Source organism: Coregonus lavaretus, assembly GCF_964263955.1.
Source record: "Coregonus lavaretus genome assembly, chromosome: 8".
NCBI lineage: Eukaryota > Metazoa > Chordata > Actinopteri > Salmoniformes > Salmonidae > Coregonus > Coregonus lavaretus.
In genome coordinates this window covers 14264011-14278075 of record NC_139995.1, presented here as the reverse complement: position 1 = coordinate 14278075, position 14065 = coordinate 14264011, and the positions used below count along the sequence as shown (strand labels likewise).

The following is a 14065-nucleotide window of genomic DNA, read 5'->3' as shown; positions in this document are numbered from 1 at the left end:
GCACTTAAAATATTTTGTCTTGCCCATTCACCCTCTGAATGGCACACATACACAAGGCTTAAAAATCCTTATTTAATCTGTCTCCTCCCCTTCATCTACACTGATTGAAGTGGATTGAACAAGTGACATCAATTAAGGGATCATAGCTTTCACCTGAATTCACCTGGTCAGTCTTTGTCATGGAAAGAGCAGGTGTTCTTGATGTTTTGTATACTCAGTGTATTATTCTCCAGCCCAGGCCTCTCCAACCCTGTTCCTGGAGAGCTACCCTCCTGCAGGTCCTCACTTCAAACCCAGTTGCAACTAACCTGGCTCAGCTTATCAACCAGCTAATTACTACAATCAGGTGCGCTAGATTAGGGTTGGAGCGAAAACCTACAGGACGGTAGCTCTCCAGGAACAGGGCTGTAGAGGCCTGCTCCAGCCATTGGTCCACAGCGTACTCTTGGCGGAGCCTTTCTCCCAGACGACTGCAGGGCCACATACAGTACAGTAATTGACATTAGGTTAGCGTATCTTCAGCTGCAGGGCCATGCAGCAGTGACACTGTCCACACAACCCTTCTGGGGCTATGACCAGTACCTCAAATTAACTTGTGAGCTGTGAACCTGTGTAGCTGTGAGGCTTGCATGAGCGGTTACAAGGAAGCATCTATAGCCACTGCTGAATACAACATTGAAAGACCAAGGTCATGATCAACATAAAGCCCCTACCATAACTGTCATGGTGTTGTACAGAACAACCCTGAATGCAGAGACATACAGAGAGCGATAAAGGCAAGGTATTTGACATCTCTATTGAACTTCAAGCAAAAGAGAGGGTGTTAGCAAAAAAAATACTCACCACAGCAACGTCAGTCCCCTTAAGTAGAGACATAGCGTTGAGTCCTAGAGACTAGCTCGGCCCCAGGAGAAGGGCCCTTTTGCAAGTGCCATCAATGGCATGAGCAGTGATGCGTACGGTTACTACGACTGTTACTGTACCTCTTGCTGTCCTTCAGAAACTCTCCCCCTCTCCGCCAGGAGATAGAGGCCCTAGGGGACGCATGGGGACGGCACTCCATGATCACCTCCCCCCATCTCTGGATCACAGGACTGTATTATGTCAGTTTGCTTACTACTATACAATATTAGGTTTCAAAGGTGACAATGTTCTTAAAGTCTCTGTTTATTATAGCTAGAATGTTATATAAAAAATATATATTAAAAGATTTTACTGTCAAATAATACTGAAGCGTTAATTCACTAAGCAATGCAACAATCAAAAGGGATTAAGTGTCACAACATTCTCATGTAGAGAATCTGGGTCCATCTCACACGTGTAAATTGTAATGTTGAGCGTGTGCTCCTCCAACTGTTCCCCTGAGACATGACCATTGTCCCCCAGCAATAAGAACACTGAGCATGTGGCAGCTCCACACTCCTCATTGTCCTCCCAAGCTCACCCATTGGCTACAGACTGTGAGAAACCCCAACAAGCCCAAGACCCACACATTCATATGCAAATGTGGGAATATATATAGGAGAGATGAAGCCAGCAGAAATCAGATACTCTCTATACAGAGACCTTTACAGCACAGAGATCCAGCCATGGCACCTGCAATCACTTCAGCTATGATCTACTCTAAGGAGAAATTGACTCTGATCAACAAGGTGAACTGAAGATTCAGATTCAATGACATTTATTCAATTTGATTAATTAATTGTTTATTTGCTTCAGTAATTCCGTATTCCAGAATAAGGTTATTAATGCCTCTCCTCGTCTCTTCTTGCAGCTAAGAAAGCCAGTGGTGGAAAGGTTACGCAGAGATCGTATCAACAACAGCATTGAGCAGCTCAAGTCTCTCCTGGTTCCAGAGATCCTCAACCAGCAGCCCGACTCCAAGCTGGACAAAGCCGACATCCTGGAGATGACAGTTTGCTTCCTGAGACGACAGCAACAGAACCAGCCAGTGAGCTCCTCCTCCTGCTCAGCACCTGTCAATCAGGGTTACTCCAGGTGTGTCCAAGAGATTGTTCACTTCCTGTCGAAGGTTGAGGTGAAGACACAGTCCCAGAGAAGACTACTGAGCCACTTCCAGAGCCTGCAGCCATCCTCTGATAAGAACAGGAGGGAGGGTGACCTGAGCTCCCCAGCCCAGCAGAGCATCAGCAAAGAGAAGAGTCCAGTCAACTGCGCCCTCTGGAGGCCCTGGTAGAGTCCTACAGACTGGAGCTCCAATCAGACAAACACAATGGACCATGTTGGTCTAAGATTAATTTCATGGACAGTAACAAGAATAATAAGAGATCATCTTCTGCTTCTGCAGGAGTTTTTAAAAGTATTGCTGTGATTGAGACTTTTAATCTCAGTTGTACTGAAATTAAAACGTTGTTCCAAGAAAACAATCTGATTGATGAATGCTACATTTTTGTAGTGTTAATTTAAATCATGATAACCTTTATGTTTTGTGAAATAGGTTGATTATATTGATCATGTGTTTGTATTCATGATCAACAATAAGTTGAATTGTCCTTCATCAGAACCTTTAAACCAAAGTGGGTGTTATATCATCAATCTGTTTGTGATTGTCTATGACTGATCTGTTTTTAAGGTCAACATTTGAGAGTAATTTTTTTTCCCCACTACATTTGTGTAGTGATATAGTCATATTGACATTGTATTGAGCATCTTCTGTGAAGCATGTATCAGTTATAAATTTGGTATTGATCAACTTGAGCTACAGCATCAATGTTCCTCCAGGAGGATTATTTACCCAAACTGGGTATTATACCTGTTATCATCACTCTGTGATTAGCAATGTTTGATCCGTTTTAAGATCAGACTTGTGTTTGGAGGAGGAGGAATGCTGCCTATGACCCCAAGAACACCATCCCCACCTTCAAACATGGAGGTGGAAACATTATGCTTTGGGGGTGTTTTTCTGCTAAGGGGCCATGTACCGTCAAATCTTGGGTGAGAACCTCCACTAGCCAGGGCATTGAAAATGGGTCGTGGATGGGTATTCCAGCATGACAATGACCCAAAACGCACGGCCAAGGCAACAAAGGATTGGCTCAAGAAGAAGCACATTAAGGTCCTGGAGTGGCCTAGCCAGTCTCCAGACCTTAATCCCATAGAACATCTGTGGAGGGAGCTGAAGGTTCGAGTTGCCAAACGTCAGCCTCATAACCTTAATGACTTGGAGAAGATCTGCAAAGAGGAGTGGGACAAAAACCCTCCTGAGATGTGTGCAAACCTGGTGGCCAACTACAAGAAACGTCTGACCTCTGTGATTGCCAACAAGGGTTTTGCCACCAAGTACTAAGTCATGTTTTGCAGAGGGGTCAAATACTTATTTCCCTCATTAAAATGCAAATCAATTTATAACATTTTTGACATGCGTTTTTCTGGTTCTCTCACTGTTCAAATAAACCTACCATTAAAATTATAGACTGATCATTTCTTTGTCAGTGGGCAAACGTACAAAATCAGCAGGGGATCAAATACTTTTTCCCTCACTGTATATACTCTGATAGAGTATTATGTCTTGGAGATTTGTTCAAGTTCTTGCTGTTATGTTTAATCACTTTATTTCTCTTGAAATATTTACCTTAAATTAAGGTATTAAATGATGTGACTCATTAAGACAGTCTGAATAAATACACAAATCATCAAATTAAATATTCTTGTCTGTTGCTTTATTATTTTCTTGACAAAGACAATCCTCCAACAACATTACATGGTTAAATGACGTATTTATGAAATTCCACATAGATTAAGTGGCTGATGCAAAAACAAAACAAATTATGTCCCAAGACTATACAGAATGATATTGACTGCATTAGAATGCAACACTGAACTTAATTAATATATTCATTTGTACATCTGGGTGCTTCAAACAAAATCTACAGAGTGAGATAAATGTTAAGAGACATTTCAAGTCATACATTATTATTTTACAGTAATTGTTTTTATGTAAAACATAACATTCATATTATATATTTTATTATTATATCTTGATGGAGTAAAGGTGTGATGAACCATAGAGAGATAAGTGATCATCAATCTGAGTTCCTTTGGAGGCATGACGGATGTTTTTTTTACTGAGGCACCTGTTTTAAATAAATGTATTTTCAGTGTTTCAGAATGTATTAAATTATTTTAGTTTGGTCATAATATATCAGTGATTCCAGGTGTTGGGCCAAAACTAGTACTGTCATTTCAGTGCTTTAAACGTTTAGGGCAGCTGTGCCCCTCAAACTCAATAGCTAATGTGATGTGTAATAAGACACACTTCTATTGTTCCTCTATTGAAAGCAGTGAATGGAGAGAGAGTGTGGGAAACCGAGGAGAACTCACTCACAGAGCCCCTTTGGGACAATTAGACTGGGATCTCTACCTGGACTGTCAGAGGTTAGAGCGGGGGTCTGGGTCTCTATGGGGAATTTAATCAATATATTTCTGATAATCCCACAACATTTAATGTTCAGTATTTGGGTCTTGAAATTAGAAATCTGCTAAAACATATGTTTCTAATAAAAGTTAAAGATATCATTTTTTTTGTACTTACATTTTTATTGCACTTTTAGGCAGTACTTGCATCTTCTTCAAGATTAATGCAATTAATGCATTTTTTATTCTGTTTGTTTGTGGGGCATGGTTGAAAACATGCTATTTGTTTGTGTGCACAAACACATAGAGCTTCAATTGATTCTCGGTAACAATTAGTATTTATCTGTTGCTTAAGATAAATATTTTTGTAATGAGCTTCAACCCCAACGGCTTGATAGGAACTGCTTGTGTAGAGATTAATGATCATTTAACAAGGCACACTTCTATTGTTTAGTGGAAACTCTCTCAATGGGCAAAGTGTGGGAAAGCTCTGAAGAGAAGATTCACAGTTTAGTGTCATCAGGATCATCAGTCCCACCAGCACCTGTGAGTCTCTATGGGTAATATGCACACTTCTATTGTTCAGTGGATAGAATGGGTGGGAGGGGGTATTTGAGGTTATTTCTTACACTTTCGTATGAGGGAAATTCTATAATTATTAAATACCCAAGTTATGATAGGCTTTTTCTATCTTGATGATGGACAGAGTTTTATTCAGTACATTCATGTAGGTCAGTTGTTTGTGTGATAAACAGCGAACAGCTCTCAATTCCAGTTAGGCATACAAAAGATAACCCTGATTTATAATGAAATAAATCACAGACAATAATTTTCAAAGAGTTCTCATAATCATGTGTTCTATGCCAATATAGGATGAATTTGTATTTATAAAGGTGTGTCTTGTTAGTATAGTCTTGCCAGGGCTGATCTTTCCCTCCAAAACCCAGAAGGTCTGTGATGTCAGCCTCTATCTATAGTACAACACAGAGCCAACAGCCGTCACTAATGGTCCACTGAGCAGCTTTTGAAGTGCATTGATCACAGCACACAGGACTCAGTGTGGGAAACTCAGATCAGCTCTCTACTCACACTGACCAGTAGACTCAAGACAGAGGACACATCTGCTACCTTTGAACTCCAGAATGCTTGACCATATAACTTCTACTACTGAGTTAAGAGACCCCTTGCTATTGATATGGATTACCTCTAAAATACTGAAAACAAAGATATTCATTATCCACTCACGTGTTAATGTTGAATAAAATCGTATATATTCCAAAACATTCTGACTAACTGAAAAGACAAACATGCATGAAATTAAACAGCAATGAAAATGGTGACACATTGTCATATATCATCATATTGTTAAATATAACTACCGGTATGTGCAATGTAAAACCATATTACAGAGTCATTCATTAATATCAGAGTTAATATAAATGGTGAAAGAATAAAATATGCCTAAATCAGTGATGAAGCGTGGATACAGAATACTACATTCAACAATGTCCTTATAGGTGGGGATTAATAACACTGTTCGTTTTATTCGAGAATCTGTGTCCGTCTCACACGTATAAGTTGTAATGATGAGCGTGTGCTCTGTCAGTGTCATTGATCCCAACATCAGGCAGCAGATCTGTGGGTCACCACTTTCCCAGATTCACACAGCGCTCTGTGAGTCTCTCTCCATCACCCCCACCCCTCCACCTGTTCCCCTGAGACGTGACCATTGTCCCCCAGCAATAAGAACACTGAGCATGTGGCAGCTCCACACTCCCCATTGTCCTCCCAAGCTCACCCATTGGCTAAAGAATGTGAGAAACTCCAACAAGCCCAAGACCCACACATTCATATGCAGATTTTGGACTATATATAGGAGAGATGAAGCCAGTAGAGATCAGATTCTCTCAACACTGAGACCTCTACAGCACAGAGATCCAGCCATGGCACCTACAATCACTTCAGATATGATCTACTCTAAGGAGCACCTGACTCTGACAAACAAGGTAAATTGAAGATTCAAATTCAATGACATTTATTCAATTGCATTGATTGATTGCTTATTTGTTTCAATAATGTCATAGACCAGAATAAGGTTATTAATGCCTCTCCTCGTCTCTTCTTGCAGCTAAGAAAGCCAGTGGTGGAGAAGTTACGCAGAGATCGTATCAACAACAGCATTGAGCAACTCAAGTCTCTCCTGGTTCCAGAGATCCTCAACCAGCAGCCCGACTCCAAGCTGGACAAAGCCGACATCCTGGAGATGACAGTTTGCTTCCTGAGACAACAGCAACAGAACCAGCCAGTGAGCTCCTCCTCCAGCTCAGCACCTGTCAATCAGGGTTACTCCAGGTGTGTCCAAGAGATTGTTCACTTCCTGTCTAAAGATGAGCTGAATACACAGTTCCAGAGAAGACTACTGAGCCACTTCCAGAGCCCGCAGCCATCCTCTGATAAGAACAGGAGGGAGATTGACCTGCCTCCGCTGAGCTCCCCAGCCCAGCACAGCATCAGCAAAGAGAAGAGTCCAGTCAACAGCTCCCTCTGGAGGCCCTGGTAGAGTCCTACAGACTGGAGCTCCACTCAAAACACAATGGATAGACCATGTTGGTCTAAGATTAATTTAATGGACAGTAATGAGTATAAGAAAAATGTCTTCTTCATCCTCTGCTTATGCAGGAGTTTTTAAAAGTCTTGCTGTGATTGAGACACTTCATTTCAGTTGAACTGAAGTTAAAAAGGTTTTCCAAGAAAACAATTGGATCTATGAAAACTACATTTTTGTAGTGTTAATTGAAATCATCATAACCTTTATGTTTTGTGAAACGTGTTGATTATATTGATCATGTGTTTATATTCATGATCAACAATAACTTTAATTGTCCTCCATGAGATCCTTTAAACCAAAATGGGTGTTATATCATCAATCGGTTTGTGATTGTCTATGATTGATCTGTTTTTAAGGTCAAAATATCAGTCATTTGTTTTACCACTACATTTGTGTAGTGATATAGTCATATTAACATTGTATTGAGCATCTTCTGTGAAGCATGTATCAGTTATATATTTGATATGGATCAACTTGAGCTACAGCATCAATGTTCCTCCAGGAGGATTATTTACCCAAACTGGGTATTATACCTGTTATCATCACTCTGTGATTAGTAATATTTGATCTGTTTTAAGATTATACCTAATTTGTGAAATTGTCACTTACATTATTTGAATAATGTGTTTATTGCAAATGGGAGAACAAATGTCTAATTGAAAAACCCTCGTTTATTTTAAACAATTATGTTTTCTTTTATAAAGACAGTAACTTTGTATCCTATTCTCTGATAGAGTATCATGTCTTGGACATTTGTTCAAGTTCTTGTTGTGATGTTTAATCACTATTCCTCTTGAAATATTTACTTTACGTTAAGGTATTGATGGTGTGACTCATTGAGTCAGTCAAAATAAATACACAAATCATCAAATGAAATATTATTGTCTGTTACTTCACTCTTTTCTCCACTGAAATACGCTTCCAATAGAGTTACATTGCTGACTTATGATATTCCACATATAGCTACTAGCTAGACTACAGTATATAGGGAAAAATAAGAAAAAGCCTACTTTGAGCCAAGACTGTAAAAAATTATCTTGAAAGAATGACACTATACAGGTATATCATTCACCTCTTGGTGCTTCGTTCAAAATCTACAGAGTAAAATAAAATACATTTCTAGCCATAATTTATTAATTCACATGATTAGTTTGATGGAGTCAGAAATGACTAACTAACGATTTGGCTGTTTATAATTGGTCATATGAGTTCCCAGAGACATGGCTGTGTTGTTTTTACTGAAACACCTGATTTACATTCATTCATTTTAGGTATATCAGAACGTATTGCAAAAGCATTTGCATTCCATGATTTTTAGTTTGTACATGATATACCAGTGATTCAAGGTGTTAGGCCAAAACTGCTGCCGTCATCTTAGTGCTCTAAAAGTTTAGGGCTGCCGTGCCGCATAATATTATGTGTAATAAGACACACTTCTATTGTTCCTCTATTGAAAGCAGTGAATGGAGAGAGAGTGTGGGAAACCGAGGAGAACTCACTCACAGAGCCCCTTTGGGACAATAGACTGGGACCTCTACCTGAACTGTCAGAGGTTAGAGAGGGGGTCTGGGTCTCTATGGGGAATTTAATCAATATATTTCTGATAATCCCACAACATTTAATGTTCAGTATTTGGATCTTGAAATTAGAAATCTGCTAAAGCATATTTTTCTAATAAAAGTTCAAGATATCAATTTTTTTGTACTTTTAGGCAGTACTTGCATCTTCTTCAAGATTAATGCAATTAATGCAGTTTTTATTCTGTTTGTTTGTGGGGCATGGTTGAAAACATGCTATTTGTTTGTGTGCACAAACACATAGAGCTTCAATTGATTCGCTGTAACAATGAGTATTTATCTGTTGCTTAAGATAAATATTTTTGTAATGAGCTTCATCCCCAACTGCTTGATAGGAACTGCTTGTGTAGAGATTAATTATCATTTAACAAGGCACACTTCTATTGTTTAGTGGAAACTCTCTCAATGGGCAAAGTGTGGGAAAGCTCTGAAGAGAAGATTCACAGTTTAGTGTCATCAGGATCATCAGTCCCACCAGCACCTGTGAGTCTCTATGGGTAATATGCACACTTCTATTATTCAGTGGATAGAATGGGTGGGAGGGGGTATTTTGGGTTATTTCTTACACTTTCTTATGAGGGAAATTCAATAATTATTAAATATCCAAGTTATGATAGGCTTTTTCTATCTTGATGATGGACAGAGTTTTATTCAGTACATTCATGTAGTTCAGTTGTTTGTGTGATAAACAGTGAACAGCTCTCAATTCCACTTAGGCATACAAAAGTTAACCCTGTGTCGATTTATAACGTGACAAATCACAGACAATAATTTTCAAAGAGTGCTCATAATCATGTGGTCCTCTGTAGCTCAGCTGGTAGAGCACGGTTCTTGTAACGCCAAGGTAGTGGGTTCGATCCCAAGGACCACCCACACACAAAAAAAATTATGTATGCACGCATGAATGTAAGATGCTTTTTTTTTTTTTTTTTTTTTTACCTTTATTTAACCAGGTAAGCCAGTTGAGAACAAGTTCTCATTTACAACTGCGACCTGGCCAAGATAAAGCAAAGCAGTGCGATAAAAACAACACAGAGTTACATATGGGGTAAAAAACATAAAGTCAAAAATAAAACAGAAAATATATATACAGTGTGTGCAAATGTGGCAAGTTATGGAGGTAAGGCAATAAATAGGCTATAGTGCAAAATAATAACAATAGTATTAACACTGGAATGCTAGATGTGCAAGAGATTATGTGCAAATAGAGATACTGGGGTGCAAAAGAGCAAAATAAATAACAATATAGGGATGAGGTAGTTGGGTGGGCTAATTTCAGATGGGCTGTGTACAGGTGCAGTGATCGGTAAGGTGCTCTGGTAAGGTGCTCTGGATCGGTAAGGTGCTTTGGATAAAAGTGTCTGCTAAATGGCATATTATTATGTGTTCTATGCCATTGTAGGATGAATTTGTATGTATAAAGGTGTGTCTTGTTAGTATATTCTTGCCAGGGCTGATCTTTCCCTCCAAAACCCAGAAGGTCTGTGATGTCAGCCTCTGTCTATAGTACAACACAGAGCCAACAGTCGTCACTAATGGTCCACTGAGCAGCTTTTGTAGTGCATTGATCACAGCACACAGGACTCAGTGTGGGAAACTCAGATCAGCTCTCTACTCACACTGACCAGTAGCCTCAAGACAGAGAACACATCTGCTACATTTGAACTCCAGAATGCTTGACCATATAACTTCTACTATTGAGTTAAGAGACCCCTTGCTATTGATATGGATTACCTCTAAAATACTGAAAATAAAGATATTCATTATCCACTCACGTGTTAATGTTGAATAAAATCGTATATATTCCAAAACATTCTGACTAACTGAAAGGACAAACATGCATGAAATTAAACAGGAATGAAAATGGTGACACATTGTCATATATCATCATATTGTTAAATATAACTACCGGTATGTGCAATGTAAAACCATATTGCAGAGTCATTCATTAATATCAGAGTTAAAATAAATAGTGAAAGAATAAAATATGCCTAAATCAGTGATGAAGCGTGGATACAGAATACTACATTCAACAATGTCCTTATAGGTGGGGATTAATAACACTGTTCGTTTTATTCGAGAATCTGTGTCCGTCTCACACGTGTAAGTTGTAATGATGAGCGTGTGCTCTGTCAATGTCATTGATCCCAACATCAGGCAGCAGATCTGTGGGTCACCACTTTCCCAGATTCACACAGCGCTCTGTGAGTCTCTCTCCATCACCCCCACCCCTCCACCTGTTCCCCTGAGACGTGACCATTGTCCCCCAGCAATAAGAACACTGAGCATGTGGCAGCTCCACACTCTTCATTGTCCTCCCAAGCTCACCCATTGGCTACAGACTGTGAGAAACTCCAACAAGCCCAAGACCCACACATTCATATGCAGATTTGGGACTATATATAGGAGAGATGAAGCCAGTAGAGATCAGATTCTCTCAACACTGAGACCTGTACAGCACAGAGATCCAGCCATGGCACCTACAATCACTTCAGATATGATCTACTCTAAGGAGCACCTGACTCTGACAAACAAGGTAAATTGAAGATTCAAATTCAATGACATTTATTCAATTGCATTGATTGATTGCTTATTTGTTTCAATAATGTCATACACCAGAATAAGGTTATTAATGACTCTCCTCGTCTCTTCTTGCAGCTAAGAAAGCCAGTGGTGGAGAAGTTACGCAGAGATCGTATCAACAACAGCATTGAGCAACTCAAGTCTCTCCTGGTTCCAGAGATCCTCAACCAGCAGCCCGACTCCAAGCTGGACAAAGCCGACATCCTGGAGATGACAGTTTGCTTCCTGAGACAACAGCAACAGAACCAGCCAGTGAGCTCCTCCTCCAGCTCAGCACCTGTCAATCAGGGTTACTCCAGGTGTGTCCAAGAGATTGTTCACTTCCTGTCTAAAGATGAGCTGAATACACAGTCCCAGAGAAGACTGCTGAGCCACTTCCAGAGCCCGCAGCCATCCTCTGATAAGAACAGCAGGGAGATTGACCTGCCTCCGCTGAGCTCCCCAGCCCAGCACAGCATCAGCAAAGAGAAGAGTCCTGTCAACAGCTCCCTCTGGAGGCCCTGGTAGAGTCCTACAGACTGGAGCTCCACTCAAAACACAATGGATAGACCATGTTGGTCTAAGATTAATTTAATGGACAGTAATGAGTATAAGAAAAATGTCTTCTTCATCCTCTGCTTATGCAGGAGTTTTTAAAAGTCTTGCTGTGATTGAGACACTTCATTTCAGTTGAACTGAAGTTAAAAAGGTTTTCTAAGAAAACAATTGGATCTATGAAAACTACATTTTTGTAGTGTTAATTGAAATCATCATAACCTTTATGTTTTGTGAAACGTGTTGATTATATTGATCATGTGTTTATATTCATGATCAACAATAACTTTAATTGTCCTCCATGAGATCCTTTAAACCAAAATGGGTGTTATATCATCAATCGGTTTGTGATTGTCTATGATTGATCTGTTTTTAAGGTCAAAATATCAGTCATTTGTTTTACCACTACATTTGTGTAGTGATATAGTCATATTAACATTGTATTGAGCATCTTCTGTGAAGCATGTATCAGTTATATATTTGATATGGATCAACTTGAGCTACAGCATCAATGTTCCTCCAGGAGGATTATTTACCCAAACTGGGTTTTATACCTGTTATCATCACTCTGTGATTAGCAATATTTGATCTGTTTTAAGATTATACCTAATTTGTGAAATTGTCACTTACATTATTTGAATAATGTGTTTATTGCAAATGGGAGAACAAATGTCTAATTGAAAAACCCTTGTTTATTTTAAACAATTATGTTTTCTTTTATAAAGACAGTAACTTTGTATCCTATTCTCTGATAGAGTATCATGTCTTGGAGATTTGTTCAAGTTCTTGTTGTGATGTTTAATCACTATTTCTCTTGAAATATTTACCTTACGTTAAGGTATTGATGGTGTGACTCATTGAGTCAGTCAAAATAAATACACAAATCATCAAATGAAATATTATTGTCTGTTACTTCACTCTTTTCTCCACTGAAATACGCTTCCAATAGAGTTACATTGCTGACTTATGATATTCCACATATAGCTACTAGCTAGACTACAGTATATAGGGAAAAATAAGAAAAAGCCTACTTTGAGCCAAGACTGTAAAAAATTATCTTGAAAGAATGACACTATACAGGTATATCATTCACCTCTTGGTGCTTCGTTCAAAATCTACAGAGTAAAATAAAATACATTTCTAGCCATAATTTATTAATTCACATGATTAGTTTGATGGAGTCAGAAATGACTAACTAACGATTTGGCTGTTTATAATTGGTCATATGAGTTCCCAGAGACATGGCTGTGTTGTTTTAACTGAAACACCTGTTTTACATAAATTCATTTTAAGTATATCAGAACGTATTGCAATAGCATTTGCATTCCATGATTTTTAGTTTGTACATGATATACCAGTGATTCCAGGTGTTGGGCCAAAACTAGTACTGTCATTTCAGTGCTTTAAACGTTTAGGGCAGCTGTGCCCCTCAAACTCAATAGCTAATGTGATGTGTAATAAGACACACTTCTATTGTTCCTCTATTGAAAGCAGTGAATGGAGAGAGAGTGTGGGAAACCGAGGAGAACTCACTCACAGAGCCCCTTTGGGACAATAGACTGGGACCTCTACCCTGGACTGTCAGAGGTTAGAGTCTGGGTCTCTATAGGGAAATAAATGGATCTCTCTCTAATGATCCCATAAATGCCCTGCATTTTGTTTCTTGCAGGAAGATATCTGATCAAATATACAATGTATACATTTTCCCAAAAGGTTCAAGACATCATATTTCATTAGCTTTTTTGGAGCACATTTGAGCAGTACCAACACCTCATTTGGCCGCCATTCCTTCCAGTTCTCTGCTGCCAATGACTGGAACGAACTGCAAAAATCTCTGAAGCTGGAGACTCTTATCTCCCTCACTAACTTTAAGCGTCAGTTGTCAGAGCAGCTTACCGATCACTGCACCTGTACACAGCCATTCTGAAATTAGCCCACCCAACTACCTCATTCCCATATTGTTATTTATTTTTGCTAATTTGCACCCCAGTATCTCTATTTGCACATCATCTTTTGCACATCTATCATTCCAGTGTTAATACGAAATTGTAACTATTTTGCACTATGGCCTATTTATTGCCTTACCTCCATAACTTACTACATTCGCACACACTGTATATATATATTCTGTTTGTATTTTTGACATTATGTTTTGTTTACCCCATATGTAACTCTGTGTTGTTGTTTTTATCGCACTGCTTTGCTTTATCTTGGCCAGGTCGCAGTTGTAAATGAGAAGTTGTTCTTACTTACTTGTTGTAATCCAGTTTTTATTAATTTGTTTGTGTACATAAACACACTTACAGGTTGAATTGATTCTCTGTAACAGTGAGTCTATCTGTTTCTTATGAGATATATTTAAGTCATTCCCTTTTTACCCCCAAGGGCT

The 14065-nt window shown here is 39.0% G+C and overlaps 3 pseudogenes across 3 annotated transcripts; all 3 read left to right on the top strand.

Moving 5' to 3' along the window:
• The first annotated feature begins 1527 nt into the window (after positions 1-1527).
• LOC311133541 (transcription factor HES-5-like) lies at positions 1528-2197 on the top strand (annotated as a pseudogene). Its single transcript has 2 exons — positions 1528-1652; positions 1775-2197. The product of its transcript is annotated as a transcription factor HES-5-like (transcript).
• Positions 2198-6255: 4058 nt separating this feature from the next.
• LOC311133375 (transcription factor HES-5-like) lies at positions 6256-6934 on the top strand (annotated as a pseudogene). Its single transcript has 2 exons — positions 6256-6380; positions 6503-6934. The product of its transcript is annotated as a transcription factor HES-5-like (transcript).
• A 4036-nt stretch (positions 6935-10970) lies between these two features.
• Positions 10971-11649, top strand: LOC311133339 (transcription factor HES-5-like; annotated as a pseudogene). The gene is made up of 2 exons: positions 10971-11095; positions 11218-11649. The product of its transcript is annotated as a transcription factor HES-5-like (transcript).
• Positions 11650-14065: the final 2416 nt, after the last annotated feature.